At 56.6% G+C, this 27,429-nt stretch overlaps 1 protein-coding gene across 2 annotated transcripts in view; it reads left to right on the top strand.

Annotated features, from left to right (window-relative positions):
- Positions 1 to 16,800: 16,800 nt before the first annotated feature.
- The window catches only part of PPARA (peroxisome proliferator activated receptor alpha), a 72,649-nt gene continuing 62,020 nt past the window's right edge, over positions 16,801 to 27,429 (top strand). The window contains exon 1 of one of the 2 annotated variants that reach the window (XM_075553500.1): positions 16,801 to 16,880. The gene's annotated coding sequence lies outside the window, so the exon portion shown is untranslated. Of the gene's footprint in view, positions 16,881 to 17,984; positions 18,110 to 27,429 lie in introns of those variants that run through there. The other variant, XM_075553499.1, reaches the window with a different exon arrangement.

The following is a 27,429-nucleotide window of genomic DNA, read 5'->3' as shown; positions in this document are numbered from 1 at the left end:
GACTTCTCAGGGCTGTCCTTCCCTGCCCCAGGGCCAAGCAGCCAGCCAAGGGCCCTGGAGCAGCCCAGGGGTTGAGGGGGTTGTGCCCAATCCTGGATGGCTGGGAGTTCTGTGTTTGTGCCCCTCCTCCCCATGAGCCTCCCGCCGTGGGTGGTCCTCCCCTTCCCTGGACAGATGAGGAGACTGAAGCTCCCCGTGTCTTCTCACAGATGGGCCAGCTCTGTGGGTACTGGCCCCCCTATGGTGTGCAGCTCCCCCCCCCCCCCGCCACTGCCTGCTCTTCCTGGGCACCCCAGGGACTTTGTCATGGCTGCAGGAAGTGGACTGAGAAGAAACTTTCAGTTCCTGGGCTGAGCCCTGGTAGAGGGCTGTTGACCCTTCTGGCGCCAGGTGCCCAGGAGCACTGCAGAGTGGAAGGAGAGCCCAGGGTCCAACTCTTCGGGCAGGAAACCAGCTGGCCCTAGCCCCTAGCTCCCTGCCCCTCCCACCACCAAAGCAAACCCCCATTGCCTGCAGCCTTCTCCCCACAGTTAGAAATCATTGCCCTCACGCAGCATGCTGGCTGGGAAATGGAGGCTATTGGGAGCTGGCAGCAGTGATCTGGAGCCAAACACTCTCTGCATGGGCCGTACAAGTGCACACTCAGCCCATGAGGTGCCAGCGACGTGATGAACACTAAGCGGAGCACCACTCCCATTACTGGAAAGCTATGGGATCAAGAGCAAGTCCCACAGCCGCTCAGACCACTTTCCTGCCCTCCCTGCACTCCATATTAGTCTGGGCCTCATGAGCATGGGAGCTAGGGAGGGACACAGGGATGGACACATGGCTGGATGGACGGACCACCTGATGACTAGGGGGCGGACGCACAGCAGGATGTGTATGATGGGTGCGTGTGTGAGTAGGTGCACAGATGAATGCTGCATAGACGGATAAATGGGTGGATGGGAAGACAGGTGGATAGATGGAAAGATGGATAGAGAAATCATTAGATGGACTGATGTTGCATAGGTGTTTGGATAGGTAAATGATGGATGGGTGACAAACACATCGATGACAAATGGATGATGGACAGATGGGTGGATACTGATGCATGGGTGACTCAACAGATGGATGGATGAGTGGATAGATGGATGAGAGAATAGACTCATGCATGATGGGTGATTGGCTGGATGGATAGATGGTGGCTAGACACACGGAAGGATGGATGAACACATTAATGGATGGATAGACATAAGGATGAAAGAAAGGATGGACAAATGGATGGATGACTGTTGGATGATGGGTGCATGGATGAATGGATAGAGGAAGGGAGGATGGATGGGTGGACATTTGGATGAATGGACAGAGGAAGTAAGGATGAATGGGTGGACATATGGATGAATGAATGAGTGGATAGACAAATGGATGGATGGATGGATAGCTGGGAAGATGATGGCTGCATGGGTGGATGAACAGATGAATAATGGATATAGGAGACAAAGATGGATGAACACTAGTTACATGATCTGGTGTCTATTTGAGGATTAATAGTGTAGGGGTGGAGTCTAGCTTGTCAATCAAGACACAGCCAATGAGGCCTCTGTATGGGCCTGGCCTTCTGAGAATTCTAGGAACTCCTGTATTCCTACCTGGAGGCAGGAGACACATTCTCTCTCTGCTCACTTCCTGAGAGACTCTCTACTGACAAGACACATGGAACTACGCTAGTGCCCTGAGCTGGAGAAGCTACATGGAGACCCCCATCCAGCACTGAGATACTTACAACACCACTGAATCCACAAGACTTCCCACCCACTGGCCTGTGATTTTCCTGTGTTTGGTGTTATTGCATGTGTTGGGTGCATCAGAAGAGGACTTTATAGATTGCTATCAGAGATATGGACTAATATTAGACTTATGGATTTGATCTGAACTGGTCGAGGATGTTTTCTCAATATTCAATTGCTCTTGTGTATAAAACCCTTTCTTATACACATATGAGTGTCTCTGAATTTGTTTCTCTAGTCAACCTGGACTAACACAGACACACGGACAGAACAATGGATGGACAAATGGTTGGATGGAAAGATGTATGTCTGGTGAGTCCAGAGATGGGAGTCTGGGGGCCAGTATGGGCTTCCTCCTCTGGGTCTGGGACTTCCTGTGGGTCTGGGACTTCCTGCCTGCACAACAGGTCAGTAAACTCAACACATGTGGTCTCAGGGGCCCTGAGGTCGGCCCTTGGGAAATTGTAGTGGAGTAAAGGTGGGTGGGAAACCTGGGCCCTGGCCACACAGTTGGGGTGCTGAGCCGCCCCAGTGGGTGCTCGGTGGTGTGTCCTTGAGACTCCCGTCTAGGCTGCAAAGCACAGAGGGTCTCTCCCCCCAGGCCCAGTACCTCAAGTCCCCAGACCCCGTGCCCACCAGCTGGCTTTCTCTGTGGGCACTGTCACCCCTTTCCCTGCCCCCAGACTTCACTTCCTTCCCTCCCACTCATGCCGAGTGCCCAGAGCCAAGGGCAGGTAGTGGAGACACACCTGAGGAGCAGATCACTGCCCTTTGGTTCATGTGCCACCTCAGCACATTTGCCACCTCGGCACACCTGCCGCCTTGCCTGGGCTCAAGAAGCCAGGTGCCCCTTCAACAGGAAGCAGAGGTGGGCCTGGCAGAAGGAGTGCTGGGGGATCGGTCAGACTGGGTCAGGACACTGAGCACCCATGAGATCATGAAGGGCACAGATGGGGCATCTCAGCTGACCTGTCCTGGTCAGGGCGGTGCCAGCCCAGAAAGACAGCTCTGGAAGAAAAGCCAGCCTGGGGCTGGCCCTTGGAGCTTTTCGGGAGCCCAGAGCACAAGACACCGGTCATAAGGCGGCACCCAGCTCGGTGGGGGGACCACGTGCCTGCTCTTCTCCAGCCTCCCTGTGGACTCCAGGACCAGCGCCCCCCCCCTCCCAGCCACCCCCGAAGCCCAGCTGGAGGGGACACAGTCGGTACAGACGCAGGCCACTCCAAGGTCACCGTGTGGCGGCAAGCCTAAAGCATAGCGCAGGAGCCGAGGACCTTTGAGGAGGCGTGCCCGGGCATGGCGCCCAGGCCTGCACTGCCCGGGGACTCGGCCCGGGCAGCAACTCACTCTCCACCAACCCCACGTGGGACCTGCCACTGGCAGGGCTGCTGGGCTGACCGCTGGACTATAGCCAGGGACCGTGTGGGCAGCTGAGGCTGGGCCCCTCTGCTCACTGAGAAGGCAGTGACGTCTGTGCTGGGTTCAGTGGTGTCCCCTCCCTGGCCTCAGAAGGGGACCTTGTATGGAAATAGGGTTTGGGCAGATGAGCTTATGCCTGAGCAGGGCGGCCCCTGTGGCAATAGGGTGAAGCAAGGTGGCCCCGTGGCTGAATCTTCGCCTTCCAGGCAGGAGGCCCAGGTTTGATTCCCAGCCAAGGCCCCCCTGCACGGCCATCCCTGCCGGACCTGTGAACTCGGGACATTGTGACACGAAACAGGATTCCTCAGAGCTTCCAGACTAAGACCAGGAAGATCACTGCCCTTCAACTGGTGCAAACCCCACGGTACCTGTCAGTCTAATGGTGAAGCAGCTGTGGGTGGGGGTGGTGTCTCGGCCAACTGTGCGTCTTGAGTCAGGGTGGTGTGGTGGACCATGACAAGCCAAACACTCATTCTTGAATTTTAGCGTCTACTACCATTTGGCGGGGCGGGACCTTGTGTCCTAGTGCCAGAAAGACTCAAAAGAGACATCAAGTTGGGCTAGTAACTGCAAGGTCAGTAGTTCAAAACCACCAGGCTGCTCCCCGGGGGAAAAATGGGGCTGTCTACTGAAGAGTTACAGTAGAAATTCACAGGGGGCAGTTTGACCCTGTCTTATAGGGTTGCAATGAGTCCGCATTGGCTCCATGGCAGGGAGCTGGTTGGTCGGGTGGTCGGTTGGTCGGTCTCTATGGTGCTCCTTAGGACACTAGCCCTGCTCCTTCCTGCAGCTCCGTGCATCTGAGAACACGCCCCAGGAAAGGTCCCTGAGGCAGAGGCTGCTGCTACTCTTCTCAAGCCCTTTCCATGGCTCCCGCTGTCTGCAGGACCGGTGCGACCATCCAAGATCATCCCTGTGCCTGCCCTGACCCCCTCTGCAGACAGTTCCCTGGCCTTCCTGGGGTCCCAAGCGGAGGTGTGGGGTACTCCTGGTGCACCTGGAGGGAAAGTGAGGTCGTCCCTACTCATTTCCGCAGCCTGTGAGCCTTCTCGGTGCTGTGGCCTCAAACTGAGGAAAGGCAGAGACCTTCTTTGTCCCAAGAGAACCCTTCATGGGGAGGTGAGTCTGGGGTATGCCCGGACCCTGTGAACGTGGGGGTTGGCATAAAGTCTGGGGCTGCCAGAGTACTGCCCTGCGTGGAGAGCAGGTGCCAAGGCAGGGTAGTCAGGTGGTCAGGGGCCCCACAGCACACACCAGGGCTGCTGGGATGACGTTCTGGCCAGGCCCCCTTGAGAGCCAGAGCCCCCCTTCCTCTGCTGGAGACACTGTGAGCTTGGGAGGCACTTAGGACCAGCCTAGGCCTTGGCACCTATGAGAGCCCAGCAGAGTCCCCAGGTGGCACAAACAGTTCAGCGCTGTGCAGAGGGTTACACGCTGGGCTGCCGACCGCAGGGTCAGCAGTTTGAACCCCCCAGCTGCTCGGAGAAGGAAGTGTGAGACTCCACAGCTTAGTGAAGACATGCAGCCTCAGAAACAGACAGGGAGCTCTCCACTCTGTCTGCAGGGTGGCTGTGAGTCAGAAGGGACCCAATTGCCGGGGAGGTTGGTTTTGGTTTGTGAAGTGCTTCGCAAGAAAAGGCCTGGTGATCTACAAGTCCAGGCTGGGCTCCATGAGACCCTAAGGATCCCCTTCTATGCGGCACACCCGGGGTGGGGATGGGGAAGCACTAGGAGTCACCCTCACCTTGACCGCATCCAGCCCGGACGTTTCTTTTCCCGAGTCCCAAATCATCTTTTGTAAAATTTTATTTGTTTGTTTGTTTGCATGGGCACATAATGTTACTGCTGATGAAAATGTATTATTATTATTTTTGCACATTGCGGTGAAAGATGCCTAGGAAAACACACGCTGTGCCGGCCACTCCTGCAGTTCAGGGACCTGAATTCCATCCAGGGGGGTTCGCTTTGGAATGGGGAATCGGCACCGATGCTCGCCAAGATGGCGGGACGAACCCTAACCCCCAGAAGAGCGAAGAGACAGTTGGCAGTGCCCACACCTACCCTCCCCTGGACAAGAACCTCCCTGCCAGGGTGCTAGTCCAGTGGGCTTGTCCTGCTTCTGGCCACTGTCACCTGTGTCTTGGCCTGTAGAGTTTGATGCCACTGAGGCACCCACCAGCTCCTGCTCTCAGCCCCTTGGGGGTGCTGGGGACAGGAAAGCTCTGCCCCAGGCTGGGGCCAGGCTGGGAGGGAGGGTACCCAGTGGGGTGTGTGCCATGTGCTGTGTGGGTGGAACTCCTGCAGGCTCCCCAGGCGGCCATCGCCCACACCCCGCTCTGTGAAGATCAAAATCAGGCCCTCACGTGGGATGCTGTAGTCCACACCACAAGCCCCAACAGGACCGGGCTGTTGACGGGAAGAGCAATACCACAAGGGCACTCCCGGGGCGAGCCAGACACCTGAGGCTTGGAAAGTGCACTAGGGACGCTGGGCAGCACTGTGTGCGTTGAAGAGTCGGAGCCAACCCCAAGGCAAAAGGCTTTGCCATACTTATCAGCGAATCATGCTCACCGGGGCTGCGTCGAGCCCATGCCACCCCGAGCCGCTGCAAGGGACAGATGTGGGAGTTTTACCCACGTCTTTGTGTGGTACATACAACCCCATCTGTATCAATTACCACCAGCCAGTTCCTCACCTAAGACATTTCATTGAAAAAACCAGAACAAGGCATGTTCACAAGTACACGCTCAACTATATCTCAAAACGGTGGAGCCGCAGAAAGCAAGCTGGGTGGCTGGGCACTCAAGGGTGTCACCCGGAGAGAAAGCAGAGGATGGACAGATGGCAGGGAGAGACGGGGCACGGGTCTCCCAGATCTGTAGAAAACACGAACAGCTTCATGGCGAACAGGCGGCTCACCCCCCTGAAGAACCGCCTTGCGGGGGACGGACAGACACTTCAGCAGCAGCAAGCACATCCAGGCGGCCATCAAACGGACAAAGAAACACCATGCAGAGATGTCAACAGAGACAGTGACAAGGAATCTGCCCACCCCAGCAGTACTATGTTCTCACAGCCACCCAATAGGGCAGAGCAGGACTGCCCCTGTGGGTTTCTGAGAAGGCCCCCTCTTGATGGAAATAGATAGCCTCGTCTTTCTCCTAAGGAGCGGCCGGTGGCTTCTAACTGCCAACCTGCCACCGCCAGGGCTTCCAGACCTCCTGACTCACTGCTGACTCACAGCGTCCCCCTGTGGGCTTCCCAGACTGTTCACAGGAGTGGAAAGCCCAGTTCTTCTCCCTCAGAGCTGCTGGTCGTTTCAAACTGCAGACCATGCAGATCACTGCCCAACACATAACCACTATGCCACTGGGGCTCCCGCGTGCCACCGGGAAGCGCTGTTCCTGAGAGTAAAAAGGCGGAAGAGTGGATAGTCATGAGGCCCACACATGCGTGCATACACATGTACAGTGAAAGCCGTGCACACATGGCTGTGCGGGCCAGAGGCACGCACCGTACAGGACGGAATGTGAGAGGACAGCGATATGTCTGGGAAACATCTCAGGACATAGATGGACCCAGACGACCTGGTGCTGCATGAAGTTAGCCAATCACTGAAGGACATCTATTGAAGGAGCCCCACTCCCTGCCAGGGAGCCCATGCCCACTCACAGCGACCCTCTAGGATGAGTAGAACCGCCCCTGTGGGCGCCTGAGACTGTCACCCTTCGCGGGGATCCACCACAGGAAGAGAGTGGCGAGAAGTTTCGCACACAGAAAGAGCAGTTCTTTGAAGGTGGCCAGGGCTGAGAGGGGGAGGGAGGGTAAATCACTAACTGGAATGTGGACACATTAACTCAGGCAGAGGGAGAGGGGACAATCAGGAAGGTCACCGTGCGGTGAGGGGGGCGAGGTGGAACACTGTGAGGGACGCAAGCTTTCAAGGCAAAGCGGGAAAGCGATGGCATCCATAACCTTGCAATAACCGTAATAATAATAGTTATTATTACTACTATCCACGAGTGACTGCATAGACACGCCAACCGAATAAGATGTCAGACAAGGAGGGTGTCATCCGGGACTGTGCGTGTGTGCGAGTGAAAACTCACTGCCTGCAAGTCCTTGAGGCCTCACATCCACTCTGCAGGGCAGGGTAGAACTGCCCCCGTGGGTTTCCGAGGCAGTGGAGTTAAAAGCCTCATCTTTCTCCCATGGAGCGGTTGGTGGTTTCGAACTGCTGATCTTGTGGGTAGCAATGTGTAACCACTACACCACCAGAACTCCTATATGTGTGGGTGGGTGTGTTTGAAAGAGACTATTTCTACATGTATACGTTTGTGCTCTGCAAATATAGTCGTGCATGTATGCAAAGTAGAGCACACGGGGGCAAAATGATGCAGACTTCTTAGCCATAACCACACACCTGGAGGGACTGAGTCCCTGGACCTCGAGGCTGAAGACCATCCCCCTGGGGGACAGACGCCAAGGTCAGTTGGCATAATGCAGTCCACAGAAACAGTGTTTCACATCCTGCTTCGGGGAACAGCAAGTGGTGCCTTAAACGCTGGCGCTCGCCCATCTAGGGTACAGCGGCGGGGCTCTGCCCATCAGGAGCAAAGATGAATGAAAGGACCAACTGGCCAGGTGAACCCCAGTCTTTATGACCCCGAGAACAGAAGGACTACGTGGTGCCCAGCTTCCACTCCCAGCTTTTTGGAGAGAGTTCACGGGGGAGGTCCTACTGGGCCGAGTGGGAGAAACTGTGCAGCAACGTTACAAATCACCAAGAAGACCAGGCTGTCTGTTCTGACAGAGACGGATGGCACCCCCAGACAAAGGCCCTCCGACACCCTTCCGACCCAACTGCCAGCCTGCACTGGGAGGTGCCCGCCCCCTGGACCAATCCGCCTTAGCAGTGTCAATGGGCACGTTTGCCCAAGGACAAACCCCTTCTCAAAGGCAGGAGGGGAGAGGGAGAGAATGGACACAGCAGCACAGGGTGGGGGTGGGAGGGTGCTCATCTGGCCTGGGAACGACAGTAGGGGTCTGGAAGCAAAGCACTGTAGGGATTGCTGGGTGGAAAACCGTTTTTAAAACCGGAAAGGGGACGGTGGGTGGGGGTGGGGGAGCATTCCATAATGAACAGGAAGGACACGCTCTCAGGAGGATGCCCCTTCTTTAAAGAGGGTGAAGCAGCTTTAGAGAAAGCTTTCTACAATTTCCCTTCATCATCTTCTTCTTTTCCTTTTTAAAAACTCATCTAGCTGCAGACCAGGAAAACTTGATTAAGCACCACCTGTCCCTTCTAGAGCGGGAGAAGGTGGGGCTTTCTACTCCTGTCGAGTTCACCTCCTCTGGTCAGTCTCAGAAACCCAGGCGGCAGGTCTACCCTGTCCTGTAAGGTCACTAGGAGTGGGCATCGGCTCCCGGCAGTGCCTTTGTTTATTTGTTTGGGAGTCCTTTCAGGAGGACCCCTGGTGGCCTAAGTGGTTACACATTGGACTGCTAACGGCAAGGTCAGCAGTTCAAAACCATCAGCCTCTCCTAAGGCTTTCTAGGTTCCTGTAAAGAGGTACAGTCTCACAATCTCATAGGGACAGTTCTACCCTGTCCTACCAGGTCTTAGACATGAGTATCAATTTGATGGCAATGAGTTTGGTTGTGGTTTTGGCCCCTTTCACAGGCCCAGAACTCCAGCTGGTTCCTTATTTGAGCAGAACCTAAGTCCTGATGAAGCTGGCAAGTTCATGGGGCCATTGAGCCCAGAGCCTGAGTTGCTGGGTGTGCTGAGCATGGAGAGCCGAGAGGCCGGAAGCCAAGGCCTGCAGGTTGGTCTGAGTTCAAACTCCTCCTGGCCCACCGGTGAGCTTTTCCTCCGTCAGGGACACACAGGGAGGCCTAAGAGTCACGGAGGGAGCTTGTGGCTTGGTAGATTCGGGCAACATCCACGTCAGCTGTTTGGATGGCAAGTACTTGACGTTGTAAACACAGCCCTGCCTAGTGCCAGCCAGGAGGTGGTGGCAGCAGACAGAAAGGGGTGGTTTATCCAGGGGCCAGGTGCCAAGCAGGAAAGTCCTGAGGCAGAGCCCTCTGGCAGGTGGACACCCGGTGCCCAGGATATCTCCCCATCAAGCCCTTTCCCAGTGGCACTTCAAACCAGCACCTCTTTAATTGGTCTACCTGGGCCTTCACAAAGCTCGCAGGGTGAACTGGGCAAGGCCAGTCACCCAGTTGTGGGGTGTGCCTCCTGAGCTCAGGCCAGGAGACCCTGGGCTACTGGGCAAGTCGGTGGCCCTGAGGCCAGGACACATGGCAGGCTGGACTTAGCCTTGGGGGACCCGGTTCTAGCTCAATCCAGGCAACCTGGGCCCTCCTCGATTTGCCCCTCACTGAAATGGAGGGAACCGCTAACTTGTGGGGGTGGGGAGGCAAAATGACAGGGTTCACCTTCCTGGCTAGGACGTTGCTACATATGTGTCCCATGTCGGCCCCCTGCCACTCAGCTCCCCTTTGTCGGCCGGCCACCCCCACTACCCCTGGATGGGTACTGCCTGACCCAAGGGCACGGCTCCAGGAGATCAGAGGCCGCTGACCACTGGCAGCGCCGAGGAGCAAACACCGCCGGTCGGGAGGGCTTTGCTGTTCAGCAGAAGGCAAACAAGTGACCCTCGGAGGCCTTGGACATTCCTGGAAGAGGGCTCAACTCCCCGCAGAGCAAACAGGCCAGCCCGTCCCCAGCTCCAGGAAACACCGTGCCCAGCGGTCAGTTGGTCAGCGGCTCTCTCTGATCACAAAGGCCCAAACCCAACCCCACTGCTGCCAGCCAACTCCAATTCATGGGGACCCCACAGGCTGAAGAGAGTGTCCCTAGAGGGTCCCCAAGACTGCCATCTGTCAGGAGCGCTTCTGGTGTGGTGGCTAAGCTCTTGGCTGTGAACCGTAAGAATGGCGGTTCAAACCCACCAGCTGCCCCACGGCGAAGTTTGTGGTGGTCTGAGTCTGCCGGTGGTCTGGAGTCGGAATCAGCCCTTGAAAGCAATGGGTGTGGTTTGGGGGCCACTTCTTCCCAGAGCAGACTGCCATCTCAGTCTCTGGTTAACCCAAGAGTCGGGTTTGAACCACCGACCTGTGGGTTAGCAGTCCAGTGTTTAACCACCGCATGACCAGAACTCTTTTCCCTAGGCATCCAGGTCTCATCAGGCTTGGGCCAGAATGGCAGACCCCACCTCCCACAGGTTCCCTCCTCCTTCTCTGAATGTCCCAGTTGCCCTGGCACCTCTGGTCCCTGTGGGGCCGCAGGGCTGCAGGCCCTGGCATGGCTTGGTGGAGTGAGACCCCTGTCATGGACCCACCTTCACACCAGGCCTCCTGGTGCCCAAATTCCTTGTTGTCCAGAGGGCCAGTGACGTTGCTGCTCGGGACTTCTTTTGAGATGAGGAAGCCCATGGAAAGCGACCTGGGACCAGTTCAGAGCAAAGACGTGGCCACCTCGACCTCACTCAGATCCTCACGTCCCTGACACGCGGGCAATCACGAAGATGCAGATGGTTGACGTGCTGGGCCACTGGCCAGAAGTTGGAGGGTCCCTGTTATTGGCAGTGTGTCTTAGAAGAAAAGCCGGGCAATGAACTCCACCCAAGTCAACCACTGAACACCCTGTGGGGCGCCGATCCGCTCTGCACACACAGGCGTGCCAGCAGTTACAGCAGCAGTTCTCAACCTGTGGGTCGGGACCCCTTTGGGGGTCGAATGACCCTTTCACAGGGGTCGCCTAAGACCATCGGAAAACACATATTTCCCAAGGTCTTAGGAACTAAGACACCGCTCCTCTATCCATCTCCAGGCAGGTCCGCCCACATGCAGATACACCCACATACGAATACTCAATTGTTACCCATGCTACACCATGCTTCAAGACAAAATTTCATTTGTTTGTCATTAGAAATAACTATTTCACAATATAGAATGACATACTGTTTTTGTGATGAATCACTATGCTTTCATTACGTTCAATTTGTAATCATGAAAATACATCCTGCATATCAGATATTTACGTGACGATTCATCCCAGTAGCAGAATCATAGTGATGGAGTAGTTACGAACATAATTTTATGGTTGGGGGGGGTCACCACCCCATGAGGAACTATATGAAAGGGTCGCGGCGTCAGGAAGGTTGGGAACCGCTGAGGTAGAGTCACAGCACCGGTTCCTGTCTTCTCGAAGAAGACCCTCGGAGGTAGGACTCTGGAACTATTCCTCCTGTGCTCCTGGGTGACAAGGGCTTCAGAGTCCTCAGAGAGCCGCCTTCCCTTTCTCACCTGGACCTGGTTTCTCAAGAGAAACCCACAGTCCCCTGGAGGTGACAGGTACGGAGCCATCGCTGGTCAGGGCCACACACACAGACACTCCCTCTGCACTTCCTCCTCCAAGTGTTCTCTGAGAAGTCTCTCCATGTCCATGTTAACAGGGACATGTGGGTGTAGGTACAAATAGTCCTTAGAGATACGGTGACGGAGATACCTCACGTATAACCAACACTTTCCAAGTCTGGAGGCTCAGGGCTGGCGTTTCAAGGAGCAACTCACCCATTAGGCATAAAATAGTTCCTAAAGGTCTAAATTCCATCTCCTATGGAAGTGAGTCGCATCTGGGGCAGGGGTGGGGCCTAAAAAACGTACGGGTGACCATCTCTAAGATATAACAATTGACCTGTACTTGTCAGGGTCAAAAGAATGAGACCTGCTCACCCATTGCCATTGAGTGCATGTCCCTTTATAGTGACCTTTATTGGATTTCAGAGGCTATACATGCTTCAGAAGCATATAGTCTCATCTCTGTCCCTAGAAGCTGCTGGTGGGCTTGAACCAGAAACCCTAATGTTAGCAGCCCAACATCTGATCCACAGGGCCAACTCTCACTGCCATCGAGTCCATGCTGATTCATAGCACCCCCCTGTGAGTTCCTGAGACTGTAACTGTTCACAGGAGTAGAAAGCCTGGTCTTTCTCCCTCAGAGCTGCTGCTGGTTTTGAACTGCTGGCCATGCAGATCACAGCCCAACTCATAACCACTACACCACCAGGGCTCCTTAAAAGAATAAGAAGGTAACCAACAACCAAGGAAGGAATGCCCGTGCAGCTGCGAACCATGATCTCTATCTGCCCTGAGAGCAGAAGAATCTAGATAGTGCCCAGCTATCCCACAGACCAGGCCTTCGGGGTTCTCAGAAAGAATGGGAGAAAAACGCAGAATGAAACCAAATCCTTGGTGAAAGGCCAGACCGCCTGGCCCAGTTGAGATCAGAGGACTCCCTGCGACTGTTGTCCCGAGGCCCTCTTTCAATCTTGACCCCAAACTACCCTGAGAATACCTTGTAGTGAAGCAGCAGGTTAAAGGACATTAACCAGGAGGCAGGTGCTCCATTCACAAACGGTCTGTGTGAGGTGAAGATTGGGCAGACCTGTTGCACAAGACCTCTACACAGTGGAAGAGCAAGCGATGTCACTTTGAGGGCAGATATGCACCTGACCGACACCGTGGTGCTTTCAGACACCCTATAGGCCCATGAAAGCTGGAAGACCCTCAAGTGTATGGTTTGGCACCGTGGCTGAGCAATGGGCTCAAACATAGGACAGTTGTGCGGCTGGTAGGGGACCGGGCAGAGTTTGGTGCCATCGCACACCAAGTTGCTATGAGCTGGAACAGACTCATCGGCACCTACTGACCTCATTGAGATGAGGAGGCCGGCAGGCAGGAAGCGAGAGTGTCCACAAGGAAATAAGCAGCACACAGAGAGCATATTGGCACGTGGGGAACAATGACATTGCTGAATGCCACTGGAAATTGTCTGTTAGAACAATTCACTTGCTGGGCAAACTTTCGCCACAATCGCAGAAGACTATTATTAAAACAGAAAAACAAACACCCAAGGGTTCTTCTCCCTCTAAAGTCTTGGGAGCCCTTCGCCCGGCTACCGAGTCGATAGCGCCCTGACTCACAGCGCCCCTGCAGGACAGGGTCGGCTGCCCCTGTGGGTTCCCGAGACTCACTCTTTATGGGAGTAGGAAGCCCTTAAGTCCGTCTCCCACGCAGCCGTCGGTGGTTTCAAACTACTGATCTCGGCAGTCAGCAGCCCAGCGCATGTTTTTTTATAAAACAAGTGCCAGACAGAGATATTTATTTCCTCCACAGGTGTGACAACTCACACACGACACACACGGCGATGGAACCACGGGAGAGGACAGCATCCCTGGGCCCTGAGGTGCAGACCGGGTGTCCTCTCAGCTGCTGGCCTCATAGCTTGAGAGGGAAGGAGGAAGGTGCTTTCTCTCTTCTGCCTGATCTGGGGACTGAGGCTGAGGGTACCCCAGGGCAAGCCCCGTGCACCTCTACTTCTCAGCCAACAAGAAGCCCCTTATATAGAATACACTTGTACTATACTTGCAGCCACGTGCATAGTGCCAACCATTATAGTCGGGGAGAAGTGATGGGCCCAGAGCTGACTGTGACAGGGGAAGGTATACATCATAAATGAAGGCTTAGTTGGGATTAGGCCATGAAAGGGGGCAGGGAGCACCATCAGAAACATGTGGTGGGGCGTCAGTGGGCTTCTGGGCTGCCCCGTCTCTGGCTCAGCAGGCAGGGGGTTGGGGAGAGGGGAGGGGCTGATCGTTGGGCACTGGTGTTGTCCACAAATCTGAGCGGGAGGGATATGCCAACGACCACATCCGGCTGGCTTGCCGGCGTGGCCCGTCTTAGAACCTCCAAAAATGAGATGAGTGCTTCGAGCCACTACATCAGAGTCCTTGGACTTGAGCCATCCCCGCAGCGACCTCCTGGACCTGCTCAGGTGTTGCAGTCTTGCTGGCATGGGCGGCTCACACAGGTTCACATCCTGAGACGGTGACATCACGTGCAATGACCCTGGCTTGCCTGAGGACATAACCACAGGGCTGCCTCATGCTCCCTCCCCCTCCCCCGCAGAGTCATTTTCCTGGGTCTGCTGAGGATTCTCACTGCTCTGGTGGACCCCAGGCAGCCTCCTTGTCCTCCTTTGTCCTCGTGAAGAAAGACTCTCCAGCTTCTCAGCTATGTCCCTGTCACCTGCCCCAGTGTCCAAGAATGATGGCTGAGTGCTAGCTAGATGAGGAGCCCTGGTGGGGTAGTGGTTCCGTATTGGGCTGTGATCTGAAAGGTTAGCCGTTCGAAGCCACCAAGCCTCTCCAAGGGAGTCAGATGGGGCTTTCTACTCCCCTAAAGTCAGTCTTGGAAACCCACAGAGGCCGTTCCAGCCTGTCTTAAAGGGTCTCTGCGAGAACACATTGATTGGAGAGCAGTGAAGGAGAGAGAGGACAATCTCGTGAGGAGATTGCTACTTAGACTAGTAGTGACCCTGTAGGACAGAGAAGAAATCCTAGTGTCACAGTGGGTTAGGCACGGGAGTTCGGAACCACCAGGCCCTCCCCAGAAAAAGACAGGGCCTTCTGCCCCATGCAGATTTCCAGCCTCCAGGCTCAGGCAGTTCCCTCCGCCCCTTCTCCCCACAGTCCCAACAGGCTTCAGGGCAGCGAGGCCAGAGCACTGCTGCACAGGGTCTCTCGGGCTGTCATCTTCACGAGGCAGACAGATGCCTCCTGGACATCTCTCCACGTGCAGAAGCAGAATACAAATATTGGCTCGCTAGCTGTGCAGTGAAGCTGGGCAAGTGTGGGTGTGAGCCAAGTGTGGGTGTCTGCAGGGCAAAGATCAGCACAGGCACCCAGCTAATCAACAAGTGGCTTGAAGAGGTGGGTTCCAATCTGCCCCATGGCAGGGGCCGCGGGGGAGGGGATCTGTGTTTGGAGCTGCTTCCTTCGCCGCCCTCCCCCCCCCCCAGCCCCCAGGTCCTTCCTGGAGCGGGTGCCACAATTAGAACCGGGAGGGCTGAGGGTTGGCATAGCACACATTTCGTTCCCAGGGGAGAGGCGCCCGGATGCGCTGGCCCGTGTGGCTTTGCGCATTCCTTGCGCACGGGGAGCTCAGCGTCACCCCACAAAGCCGCTCTGTGCCCCGCCCTCACCGTTGGCTCCTCCGGAGGCCGCCCCTCCCGTGGGCCCTGGAGTCTCAGGGGCGGGGCCGAGTAGGGGTCAGAGCTGGCAGCGCTTGCCGGCGAGCGTCCCCGATGCCCTTCACCCCGCCCGTCCTGCGCTCAGGCACCTCCGCCACCTGTGGACGCGTCACTCCGCAGACCCCGATAGTGTCCCCTCACTTGGCCTCTTTGGATCCGGGGACCAGGTGCCCACCACCCCACGTTCTCCTGAGGTCCTAGCTAGCTTCTTGGGGAGCCTCGTTCAAGTGGCACCGGCCGGCCAGGCACCTCCCTGCGCCTTAGACCCCGGGTACGTGGGTCGCAGAAGCCGCCCACACGGTGACCTTGGTCAGCCCTCGTGCGCTCGGCCTCAGTTTCTCCGCCGGCCCTGCGGCCCTGGACACTAGGTGGGACCCGGCGGCGGGCCCCGCCCCCGCGCACGACCAATCAGGAGCCACCGCTCGGGGGTGTGTCCGCTGGAGTGTGGGCGGGGCTTCCAGGCGGCGGCGGGGCCCAGAGGGGGCGGGCCGGGGGGCGCGGGGCGCGGGCGGGGCGGGAACGCGGCGGGCGGGGCGCCGGCGGCCGGAGCGCCCTCCCGGCACCGCCTCCTCCGCGCGTCCGCCCGGCGGCGCGGTGGCGGCGACGGCGGCGGCAGCGGCAGCGGCAGCGGCGGGGGCTCAGGTGCCCGGGGCGCGGGAAGCGGGGTCCGCGGCGGCAGGACGCGCGGCGCATGCGCGCGGGTTCGGGCGGGGGACCCTGGCCCGGGGCGCCCAGCTCGGCCTTGGGGCGGGGGCTGCGCGGAGGGCCGGGCGTCACCGACCTGGGGGCGTTCCCGAGGCCCCCCGAGGCGGGTGACCCCGCGGGCAGGCCGGCACCCTCGGGAGGCAAGTGCGTGCGCCCAGTCCACCGAAGCAACTCCGGGCAACTTTACGCCGGGGCCGCGGGCTGCCTTGAAGGCACAGCCCCCTGCGCCCTGCGTGGGCCGGACAGGCGCTGTTGCCCAGCCTGGTCCCGACGGGTGAGCCGAGGCAGGCCCCGCCGGATCGGGTGGATTTCCGTAAAGGGCTCGCCATGGCGCCCTGAACCTTCCTCTGCCGCGGAGCTCAGTGGAGCCATAGGGCTTAGGGGCGCTGGAGGAACGGGGCACCCCAGCGCCCCAGGGACAGTTACTCCGCCCTGCTTTACTCGCCTTTTCGCATCTAGTGAAGGGAGATGTGTCCCGCATGTCAAGATTCTAAGAAGAGGACTGGGTTGTGTCCTGTTAAGTGCTTGGTGGGTGCTTTGGCAACTCGGGGCTGCATGCCAGCCTGCCCGCCCGCCCCAGAGGGACCAGGGAGCGCTCCTCATGTCCCACCTCCCAGGTGCTAGAAAACTGGGCAGACCGGAGAACGGGCAAGGGGCTTTCAGGGCAACGACACTACCACCCAGTAGCCTTTGCCCAAGACAGGGGTCATGGTGACTTTCCTCCTGCAAGGTGGTGGAGAGTTGGGGGGAGTCCAGAGAACATATCGTAATCATTGTCCTCCCTTACCTCCTTGCTGCCAAGGCTGAAGGGAGAGGCTGTCCCTTCTGTGAAGGAACGGGAGGCCTTCAGGACCAGGGCGGTGGCAGAGGCTGCGGCACAGGTAAGTGGAAGGCTGCATTCATTTCATTGAGACAGTTAAAAGTGCCCACGTCTTCGACCAGCCGCTTGTCAGTTCATGATTGTTACTATTTTCGCTTGAGGAGGCAGCAGTGCATGTCTTCAGTGCTTTCCCCTTAAGACCCATCTAGGCGTCTTCCTTTCTTATCAAGGTTGTGTGTCATGTTTCAGGAAGAACTACCTTTCCCTACGGAGGTTGAGATCACGCTCTGTCACCAGAGAGAAGGGAACTTTGGGAGATGCTTTTGGCTAATGGATGTGCTGGGATTATAGGCACCTGACGGAAGCAGCTTGCTTTTCCTCGATTGTTTTCATTCTAATACGGATGTGGAGCAGGTGGCTTTCGGAGCTATATTAAGAGCGTTCTAGAATCGCTACCAGTCAGTGCAGGGATAGCCTGAAGAAGTGGCCAGTCGATACAGATTTGTATGTGGACACTGCCCATGGGAGATCAGACACACTTCAAGTTCTTCAGAGGACAGTTGGCCTGGCAAAATCCATGCAACGTCGGGGCCAGAGTAAATGATAGGACAGTAAAATAAAGTACATTGTTTTACCTTTTCCCGCGTCCTAAACAAACATACAGTAAGGGACACCCTCACATCATAAAATAGGTCATATGCACCAAGCCTGTGAACAACATTCAGACGATTTACTGTGTGTGGTGTGTGGCGAAGGGCATGGGCATTCCTGCGTCTCGGGGGCTGGCCTTGCTGTGTGGCATTTCCGATAGTTTGGTTGCGCTCCGTCAGGGGAGGCGATCTTCTTTGGGTGGCATGTCACCATGTCAGTTTTGTAACTGTCCCCTAGATTTCCACCCCCCACACTCCCCAAAATGGCAGAGCTACATGTATGGGAACAGACGTTTACTCCTCCTACTGCGTTCGTCTTAATAATGGGCTAGAACAAGCTAGATGACCCCTAAGGAAAAGCAATTAGAGAAAAGTTAAACAAAACAAGCCCCCCCCCCCCCCAAACCACACCTCACTGCTATGGAGTCAATTCCAACTCACCGAGGCCCTGGGGGACAGGGTAGAGCTGCCCCTGTGGATTTCTGAGACTGTCCCTCTTCCTGTTTCTCCAGAGGAGCGACTGGCGGGGTCAAACGGCTGGCTTCTTGGTTAGTAGCCCACCGTGTAACCCCCCCGCACCACCAGGGGTCCGAGAAAAAACCCAGCGAAGACTGTTTAATTGACCGCTTGGCCGTCTGAGGTAAGCAGCAAACAGATAGAGGGCCGTGTCGTGCTGAGAGGTTTACTCGGCTCTTCTTCCAAGATGTAGGGCGGGTGCAGTGAGCTGGAGGTTGTGTGCAGAGGTGAGTTTTCCGGTCTGTTCCACAGGTCACAGATGGCCCCTTGCCAGATTTGCTCGTTTTTTTGGAGGTGTGTTCCTTCTTCGCTCTCTCGAGCTGCTAATTGCAAGCAGCATCTTCTCGTGAAGCTGGGGTGCGGAAGGGCTTGCATGCAGCCCACAGCGGAGGACTTGGTCCTTCGAGCCCTCTCCGTGGCAAGCCTGCATTGGCTTTGAGGTCGGCAGTCCCAGAGCTTGAGGGTTTGGGTTTGGGCCAATGGGGAAGCTTGATACAACGGGGAAGGTGTGAGATCACTTAATGCCACGTTTGGATTCTAGGGCCTGGGTGGCCACTGACCAGGCCCCGGGACCTTTGCCCTCACCTTTCCGCCGTGCTCTCTTCTCTGTAGAAAACAGAGCCCGACCTCCCCGAGCAGGGCGTGAAGCTTCACGGTGATGGCTGACTCGGGGACTCTAAGAAACACAGGGCCTCCACACCCCAAATGTCCCTTTCCAAATAGTGGGTGTAAGTTCTACCCCACTAGGAACCAAATGGGCCCCCGGGGGGCCCCGTTTTGAATGCTAATGTGACCTCAGCCCCTGGTGGGCTCACAGATTTAGCTGTCCTTCTCAGGTGTGTCTAGGTTCTTTGCGGACCCTGGCTAAGAGTGCTTCCTCACCCCGGGACTGCTGAGAGGCAGGCCAGGTGAGGAGGTGGGTAGACATGTTTGCATATGGGCTCAGCCAGCGCCCTCTTGAGCCGACGCTGGGTACTGCGGTGCACCTGCCTGCCTCTCCCAGCAGCCACCCCCTCCCGCCCAGCCTGAGGCCCTGTCATTCGCACCCTGCTTAGTTTGTGGTTGCGAGTTGCCATCAGCCGTCTGTAACAGCAGCCCTGGGCCATTCTCCTGACTGGATCTTGTTCCTGTTCTTGTTACTGGGTGTCCCCCGAGTTCAGTTTTTGACTCAAAATGCCCCCACGTGGCAGAGTGGGTGAGTGGTCCCATAGTGTCACTTCCAAAACAAACCCACTGGCATCCAGTCGGTGCAGACCCCTAGTGACCCTACAGGACAGGGTGGAACTGCCCTTGTGGGTTTCCTAGACGGTAACAAGTCTATGGGAATAGAAAGCCTCCTCTTTCTCCTGTAGAGCGGCTGGTGGTTTCAAACCGCTAGCCTTGTGGTTAGCAGCCCAATGCGTAACCACTACAGCACCAGGGTTCATTGTTGTAGAGTCTCTTCCAAACCAACTCACTGCCATTGAGTCCACTCTGACTCACAGTGACTGTCTCTCTCTTTTTTAATTATCATTCCATAGTTCAGTCGCGTCCAACAGAATTGTACATTTTCTAACACAAGCAGTTTCCCAACATTCTTTTTCTCTATGGACCCCTGACATCATGACCCTTTCACCCTGCTGCACCTCCGTGTCCCCCCTCCCCCAAACCCTTATTCCACTTCTTGACTCTATAGGTTCATCAGTCCTGGCTTTCAGACTCCCACTCTTTCTGGGAGTAGAAAGCCTCCTCTTTCTCCCGAGGAGCGGCCAGTGGTTTTGAACTGATGATCTTATGGTTAGCACCCCAACACATAACCACTATGCCACTAGGGTCCCTTATCAGGTCTCCAAGCCGCCGTTTTAGGTCCTTGCTCCTGCGGCTGCTGGGTGGGTTCAAATGCCCATCTCCGGGGCAGCAGCCGAGTGCTCTAGCCCCTGGGTCTCCAGTCGGCACTTGAGCATGTTCAGGGAGTAAGTAAAGGATGAACAGGTTCATTCATCGAGGATTTGCTGGTGGGGTCTGTGTTGAACCCCAGTATTGCAGTGTGGGTGGGAGTTGGCCGGGGTATACCCCCAAAACAAGGAGAGACGGTGGCCACCTCTTGCTACAGCAGGGCGCCCGTCACTTGGACAGTGGAAACCCATCCTTTTGTCCCTTGCCAGCAGCTCCCCCCTCCCCTCAAGAAGGCTCACTTCCACCTCAGCACTGTGCCAACAGGCTCATATAAATGGTGCTGACAGGTTCCAGACCTGGGGCGGATTCTATCTATGTTAAGTTTGATGGCCAGGAAATCTAACCAAGCAAGACGTGGTTTCTTTCTGCACGATCCTGAATTCACATCCCCAGACCGCTTTCCCTCAGCCCCACGCCTTGTCTTGTTGGCTCTGACTCAGGAACCTGTGGTGTGGCTGTTCAGTGCCTGGGCGGGTTCTGACTCTGAGCGACCCGAGGTGTGCCCTGCACCATCCTCACAACTATGCCATAGTTGAGCCCGGTGCCCCTACAAGACAGGCTGTTCCCTAGGGCTTCAGAGGCTGAACCCCTTCACAGGAGTCAACAACCCATCTTTTGGAGCAGTTGGTGGGTTTGACCATGGAGTTGCCCTCTGTTTCCCCTGGCTTGATGCTGAACACATTGCACTGAGCAGCCCCCGCGGTGGAGTTACACACAACTCTTAGCCCCTGACAGAGCAGGACTTTACACCTTCCCAGAAGCAGACAGCCTCACCTTCCTCTCTCACAGCAGCTAGTAGGCTTGAACCACTAACCTTGCAGTTAGCCGTGCACACCCCACTATTCCCCCGGGGCTCCTTCTGAGGAACTCGCTTCCTTTGGAGTCAATTCAGACTCATAGCGACCCTAAGGACAGGGCAACACTGCCCCTGTGGGTTTCCAAGGCTGTAACTGTGTGTGGGACTAGAAAGCCCTCTCCGGCTTCTGCTGATGGTTTCGAACTTCTGACCTTGCAGTTATCAGCCCAATGTGTAGCCCATTACCACCACCAGGGTTCCCCTTCTGAGGAGGACCCCCCCAAAAAAACCCCAAACCCACTGCCACTTGGTTGATGACCCTGAATAGCATTTCAAAGGCTGTCAATCTTCATGGGAACAGATAGCCGCCTCTGTCTCCCAAGGAGGGCCTGCTGGGTGTGAAGTGCTGACCTTGTAGTTAGCCTTCTAGCATGGACCTGGCAGGGGCACTAGGGCTTCTGCCAAACACAGCCCATTGTCTTATCCAGCTGGTCCCTCCGCTGCGACCCCCAGTGCCATGGGCAGAACTGCTGCAGAGTCTCCTTGGCTCACAGTCCTGGTGGAAGCAGCCTGCCAGGCCTTTCTTTCGCAGTGGCCACTGCTAGGTGAGTCCAAACACCAGCCTGTCCGTCCACAGCCTGTTGCCAATCGTATGCATACCCAGGGGCCTCGTGGAAAAGAGAGGGGCGTGTTCACCATGGCCGCTGGGGAGAACAGAGGTGTCCATGGGTCCTCGTCCTGTCCACTCCCTTAACCCCCCATTTGTGGAGGTGACACATGTGCTGGGGACATCAGAGAAGCCAGTGATGTGACACCTCCACTCGGTGTGCGCGGCTCACCTGACTGCTCGCCCAGGTTTCCTCTCATTTTGAGAGAGATGCTGGTGAAAATGAGTTGATGATTTCTGTTTATAGGTTTAACTCAAACCACACACAAAAACCCCAAAACACTGACATTCAGCCCACTCCAACTCCTAGCAACCCTATCAGAAGTTTCTAAGAGTGTAAGTCTTTCCAGGTACAGACAGCCTCTCCTTTCTCTCTGGGGGCGGCTGGTGGGTATGAACCACCAACTTTGTGGCTAGCAGCCCAACACTCAACCCACAGCACCACTCAGACTCTTTACAGACTCTTGACTTAAAAACCCAAATCAGGCTCACTGCTCTCAATTCTGACTCAGCACTCGTGCAGGCCAGGGTATAACTGCAACTCTGGGCTCGACTGCTAAGGCTTTCCCCTCCAGTAAAGAGATTGCAGTCTCAGAAACTCACGGGGGCAATTCTACCCTGTCCTGTAGGGTCACTGGGAGTCAGCATCGACTCCCTGGCTGAGAGTTTGGTTTGGTTTTGCTGGCTCCTTAAGAAGCCCAGGTGACCTGTTGGGTAAGCATTGGACTGTGAACCTCAAGGTTGGTGGTTCAAGCCCACCAGCCACCCTGTGGGAGAAAAGTCAGGCTGTCTGCTCCCGTGACGAGTTGTGCAACTTTGGAGCCCTCTCTATAGGGTTGTTGGGAGGCTGGACTCAACTGGATGGCAGTGGGTTTGGCTTTTTTGAGTCTTCCGGACCCCTGGGGTTTAGGCTCATCGAGGGGGAGGGCTGTGTTTGTATCTCCTGGTGGCCTTTGTTCCCTTCCCTTTTGTAGAACATTGTAGAGAAGGGTCACCAGGCAAAGGCCCTAGTGACCCACAGCAGGAGACAGCGCTTGGACATGCTTTCCAGGAAGGAAGGGAGGAAGGCGGGACCGTCACCCTCTCCGCATGGAAGTGGGCTCCCATGGTGGGTGGGTTTGGGAAAGAAGTACGAGGAGGCTGGTGGCACAGCTTGGAGCCAGCCACCCTGTCCTGCCCCTGCCACCCGCCTGCCCTCAGAGGGGGAGAGAGGGCATCTGTGGTTGTAGGCATGGCCTTTCCCAGGATAGGCAAACCCACGTGGGTGAGGAAAGCGGTTGCCACCACATTCCTCAGCCAGGGCCCGCCCTCGCCCAGTGAAGCTGGTGGGAGAATCTGAGCTCCTAGGAGGGCTAGATGGGTGAGGGCGAGGCAGGAAGCTGGGGAGGGAGGTGGGGAGTGGTGGCAGGGCACACTGAGAAGGAGGCTGGTACTGACAGGGTTAAAAGAAGCCCAGGGACAAGTGGTGGCAAGAAGGTGTGGGTGGACGCCTAGAGCAATTGATAAGGAGGATTCTAGGCACAGGTGAGGCCTGTGGTGTGGCGCTGCCCAGGGAGGGAGGGAGCCAGCTCTGAAGGAGATGCAGCAGAGAGCGAACACGCTGGCCAAGGAAGCCAAGCCATAGGGTCCCAGGCTCTGACTGAGCTCCTCCGTGGGCTCTCTGGGCTGCCACCTCTTTCTCCTGTGGCTCCTTGGAGTGGGTTTGAGCCCCCACCTTTTGGTGAGCCATCAGGCGCACGCCATTTGACCCAACCCCACAACCTGCCGGTCGGGAAGCCCTATGGTAACTCTGTTGGGGGTGGTGCCCCAAAGGGGCACATCCCGGGTGACAGAGGCAGCAGTCCATGGAAAGCGGTAAAGGCCTGGTGGCACCGTGGCTACGTGCCGTGGAAGGAAGAGCTGGTCGTCTGCTTCTGTGAAGGTGACACGGACGGCCCTGCGCCATCCCCCGGGCTGGTTGCATGTCGAGAACAACCCCAAGGCGCGGGACGATGTCTCTCAAGCCCCCGAGGTGCTGTGTGCAGCCGGAGCCCAGAGCATGCGCAGTAGCCCGTGGCTGTAAGAATACGTAAATAGTGGGTTGTTCTGTTTTCACCCGGGAAACCTACAGTTTTTGTTGTGGTCCCTTTCCCCTGTGCCCTTTCTCTTTGCTTAGGGGAGTCTAGCAACGGCAGCTGCTAGCGTCTGGGGTCAGAGGTCTGCGTGAAGGTGAATGTTTAACCACCTGCGAGGACAGCTGATAATGTTTCATACTAATAGGGCAGAGGGCTTCAGAGAAGCAAGTGGGGGTGGGCTCCAGGAGGAGGGAGGGGGAGAGTCAAGGGGGCGATGCAGGACCTGAACGGCTCCCCCGGAGCTTGCCAGCACGAAACTTCTGTGGGACCAGAGCGGACGGTTCCCTCAGAGAGGCTGGACGGGGAGGGTGTGTCCTTCATAGTTCATTTCTCATTTTCATTCTCCCTGCCTTCGGGTCTGTGCTGCCTCCCGGTGGCCCTGCAGGACAGGGTGGAACTGCCCCTGTGGGTTTGAGACGGCCCCTCTCTACCAGAGTAGGAAACTCCAACTTTCTCCCGAGGAGCGGCTGGCTGGTGGTTTCGAACCGCTGACCTTGCCGTTAGCAGCCCACTGTGTAAACCATGATGCCAAAGTAGAGTGATGAAATTCTAACGGGAGGGAAAATCCACCACCACCACCCCCGGTCCCGCCAGCCCCCGGGGTTGTTCAGTGAGCCATTGTTGGGGCCCACTGAGTTAATTTCGACTCAGAGCACTGGAGCAGCCCTGCCCGGGTGGGGTTCTGTCATCCTGGCAGAAGGCCTTTGCCAAGCCTGCCCTCCGCAGAGCCCAGGGCTGGGTGTGGACCACAGCAGCGGAGCGAGTGCCCAGTACCGGCACCAGTCCCACCGGGGCTTCTTCTCAGGGCACCTCCCTCCTGTTTATCCCGAGGAAGGTGGCTTGCCCCGGGGCCCAAAGGGCAGGTGTTTGGTTTACAATTGTGCCGCATGCCTGATCTGGAGCCCTCTTCTCTGCGCTAGTGTTGGCTCGCCACTGTGATGCCTGGAGCTGCCTGTCTTGTCCCCACCCCTTGTAGCCCCTGTACTTTGTCACCGAGCTTGTGAGCACTGGCCTCCACACCCACCTGCCTTCTTGGCAACTCCTTGAGGCTCACACACCCCGTGGGGTGTGCCATCCCCTCCCTGGGCTGGCCCGAGTGCCCTCTTTCTTCAGGGTTCTGGCGTGAGCCTGCAGCGGGGCCTGAAAGCTGGGGTGAGGCCCTGTCCCTGACCCAGTGCTTAGCACCTCTCAGCCTCAGGAAGGTTGCTAAGCTGCCTGGGTCTCTGTGCTCTGGTCTCTTTGCACATGGTGAACACCAGTACTGCCTGTAGTGAGTGCACCTGGCACAGGGCAAGTCTGCTTGATACTAGCTCCGCAGCCTGGGTTCTGACTCACCATCCCAGTACCTCTCACTCTGAGGGTGAATCAGGGAGGTGTGGCCCCAGCCAGCACCCTCTGCGCCACTTCTGCCGGGAACTCTCACCCCTTACCTGGGCCCTCCTTCCACCACCCTCCCTCCCTCGACCTTCCCTATAACCTGTGCCCTGGAGGGCTCAGCTGGAACCTTGTTCCTCAGCTGGCGTGGTCTGATGTAGTGGCTTACTGTGGCATTGGTGTCTGGGGAATGACCGTGTGCACACACTGGCCCGGGAGTCCAAAGCTGGGACTGCCTGTTGCCAGCAGGTGCTGTGTGCCAGCCCTGCCCCGCCCCTCCCAGGGACTCCTTTGCCTTTGAGTTGCCTTCAAGGCTCCAGCAAACCTCGCCTCCTCCCAGAAGCCTTCCTGGACCCCACCTCTTGATGGCTGCAGGATGGAGCTCTGCCAACACCTTGGCTCACTTGGAACCGCTTCAGGTGGTTGGTTACACACGGGGTTGCAATCTGGAAGGTTAGCTGTTCAAAACCACCAGCCACTCCTCGGGAGAAAGATGGGGCTTCCTGCTCCCGTCAAGATCGGCAGTCTCAGAAACCCGCAGGAGCAGGTCTACCCTGTCCTTTAGGGTCGCTGTGAGCCGGAATCCCCTCGATGGCCGTGAGCTTGGTTCTGGAGTGCTTGTTCAAGTGGGTAATATTGGCTCTGGAACAATCTAGGGATGTCGCTAAAGCAGATACCTACACTCTATTCTGGACTATGGGCTATGTCAGGAGCCCTGAGGACATAGCGGTTAAGAGTGGGGCTGCTAACTGCAAGGTCAGCAGTTCAAAACCACCAGCCGCTCAGTAGGAGAAAGACAGGCTTTCTACTCTGGTAAAGAGGTACAGTCTTGGAAACCCACAGGGGCAGTTCTGCCCTGCCCTATAGAGTCACCGTGAGTTGGCTTCGACTTGATGGCAGTAAGTTTGGTTGGGGTATGACCTTCACTTCTGCTGCCATTTGTTGAAGGTGCCCATCCTTTCTTCAGTCTTCACTCACTCACTCACTCACTCACTCACTCACTCACTCACTCACTCACTGATGTTTACTGAGCACCTACTGAGTGGTGGCTGCAGTCAGTCAGCCGTTCAGGGCCCCCTGGCAGTGAGTGCGTCGGAAGAAAGGCCTGGCAACGTCCTCCTGAAAAGTCAGCCACTGGTAGCCTGTGGAGTGCGGTGCTGCTCTGGCCCACGGGTCTCCAGTAGACAGAGCTGGCCGTCCCTGTCGTCATCACTGTGTTCTGTTCGCAGTGGCCCACGCTGGGAGAGGTGGGTCCCGGGAGGTGGCAGCAGCTGTGGGTACACATGTGGCATGACGTCTTGGGGAGAGGACAGGGTGCACAGGAGTGAGCGGGCATTTTCTAGCCTGTTCTAGTTCGATGATTATCCCGGAGGCATTAAGGGCTCAAGCTAAACTGCTGCCGACCCACTTCCCTCAGCAGAATTGAATCCCAGGTGATCATCAGTCGTGCCTTGGACGACCTGCATTCAGAGAAGCGGCAGGCTGAGCGTGGCCGGGCCCCCTTCCTGCTCACGCCCCTCGTCCCATCATTCTAGCATGGGCAACGCGGAGCCCCCAAAGCCAGGTGTATCATAGTCAAACAACGTGAGACCTGGCCCCCAAGAGGAGGCGGCAAAGAAGGAGGCTGCTAGCGCAACCCCAGGGCTGAAAAGAAGGGACAGGGGCAGATGCTTCCCAAGGTGCACGGGAGCCTTACGTCATGGCCCCTTAGCCAGGCGGAGAGAGGACTGGGAAGTGGATTGGTTCCTATGCGGCAGGCTGGCTGGAGAGAGAGGGGGAAGACAGTTGCCCGACCCTAAGGGGTAGGGGACCATGAGCCCCCAGCACAACATAGGAACTGAGCTGGCTCTCCCAGCATCTCTCACGCTCTCTGTATGATGCCCCGGATCGGCTTCCAGCCCCAGACTTCCACTCTCTTTTCCTAAAATTACTTCTCATAAATTATAGTAATGGCATGGGAGCCACATCTGGCCTCACACAGGAAAACAGAGTCACACAAACCCCCTCCATCGAGTCGACGCCAACTCAGCGATCCTATCGGACAGGGTAGTACTGACCATGTGAGCCTCCCAGACTAACTCCTTATGGGAGCAGAAAGCCTCATATTTCTCCCACAGAGCGGCTGGTGGTTTTGAACTTTGGACCAGCAGTTAGCAGCCCAACGTGTAAGCACTACCCAATAAGGAAAGAGGAGACTCAAAGTCAGCATCAGCCAGACGTGCCTCTAATCCTCCAACCTTCTTTAACAACGCTTTTTAAAAAATATGGTAATTGTTTTCTTTTTGTTTGTTTACCCATTTTGACATCACGTGTCTCTCCGGGGCACTCTCTACTTCTCTGCGGGGCCTCATAATCCATGGCCACACAGCTCATAGGCCATGCTCAGGATAATGGGGTTTGTTAGGGAGCTTCACAGGTTACAATTCAGGATCAGAAATGCTCAGGACACAGTTCTTCCAGTTGGAATACAGTTTTCTGGTCGGGACACAGTTCCTCCCGTCGGGAGCACCTCTTCTCACCTGTGCGTGCTTCTCTCTGGTTCTTGGCATCTCAACCAC

Source organism: Tenrec ecaudatus, chromosome 6 (genome assembly GCF_050624435.1).
Source record: "Tenrec ecaudatus isolate mTenEca1 chromosome 6, mTenEca1.hap1, whole genome shotgun sequence".
Lineage (NCBI taxonomy): Eukaryota > Metazoa > Chordata > Mammalia > Afrosoricida > Tenrecidae > Tenrec > Tenrec ecaudatus.
This window is presented reverse-complemented; position numbering and strand designations above follow the sequence as displayed.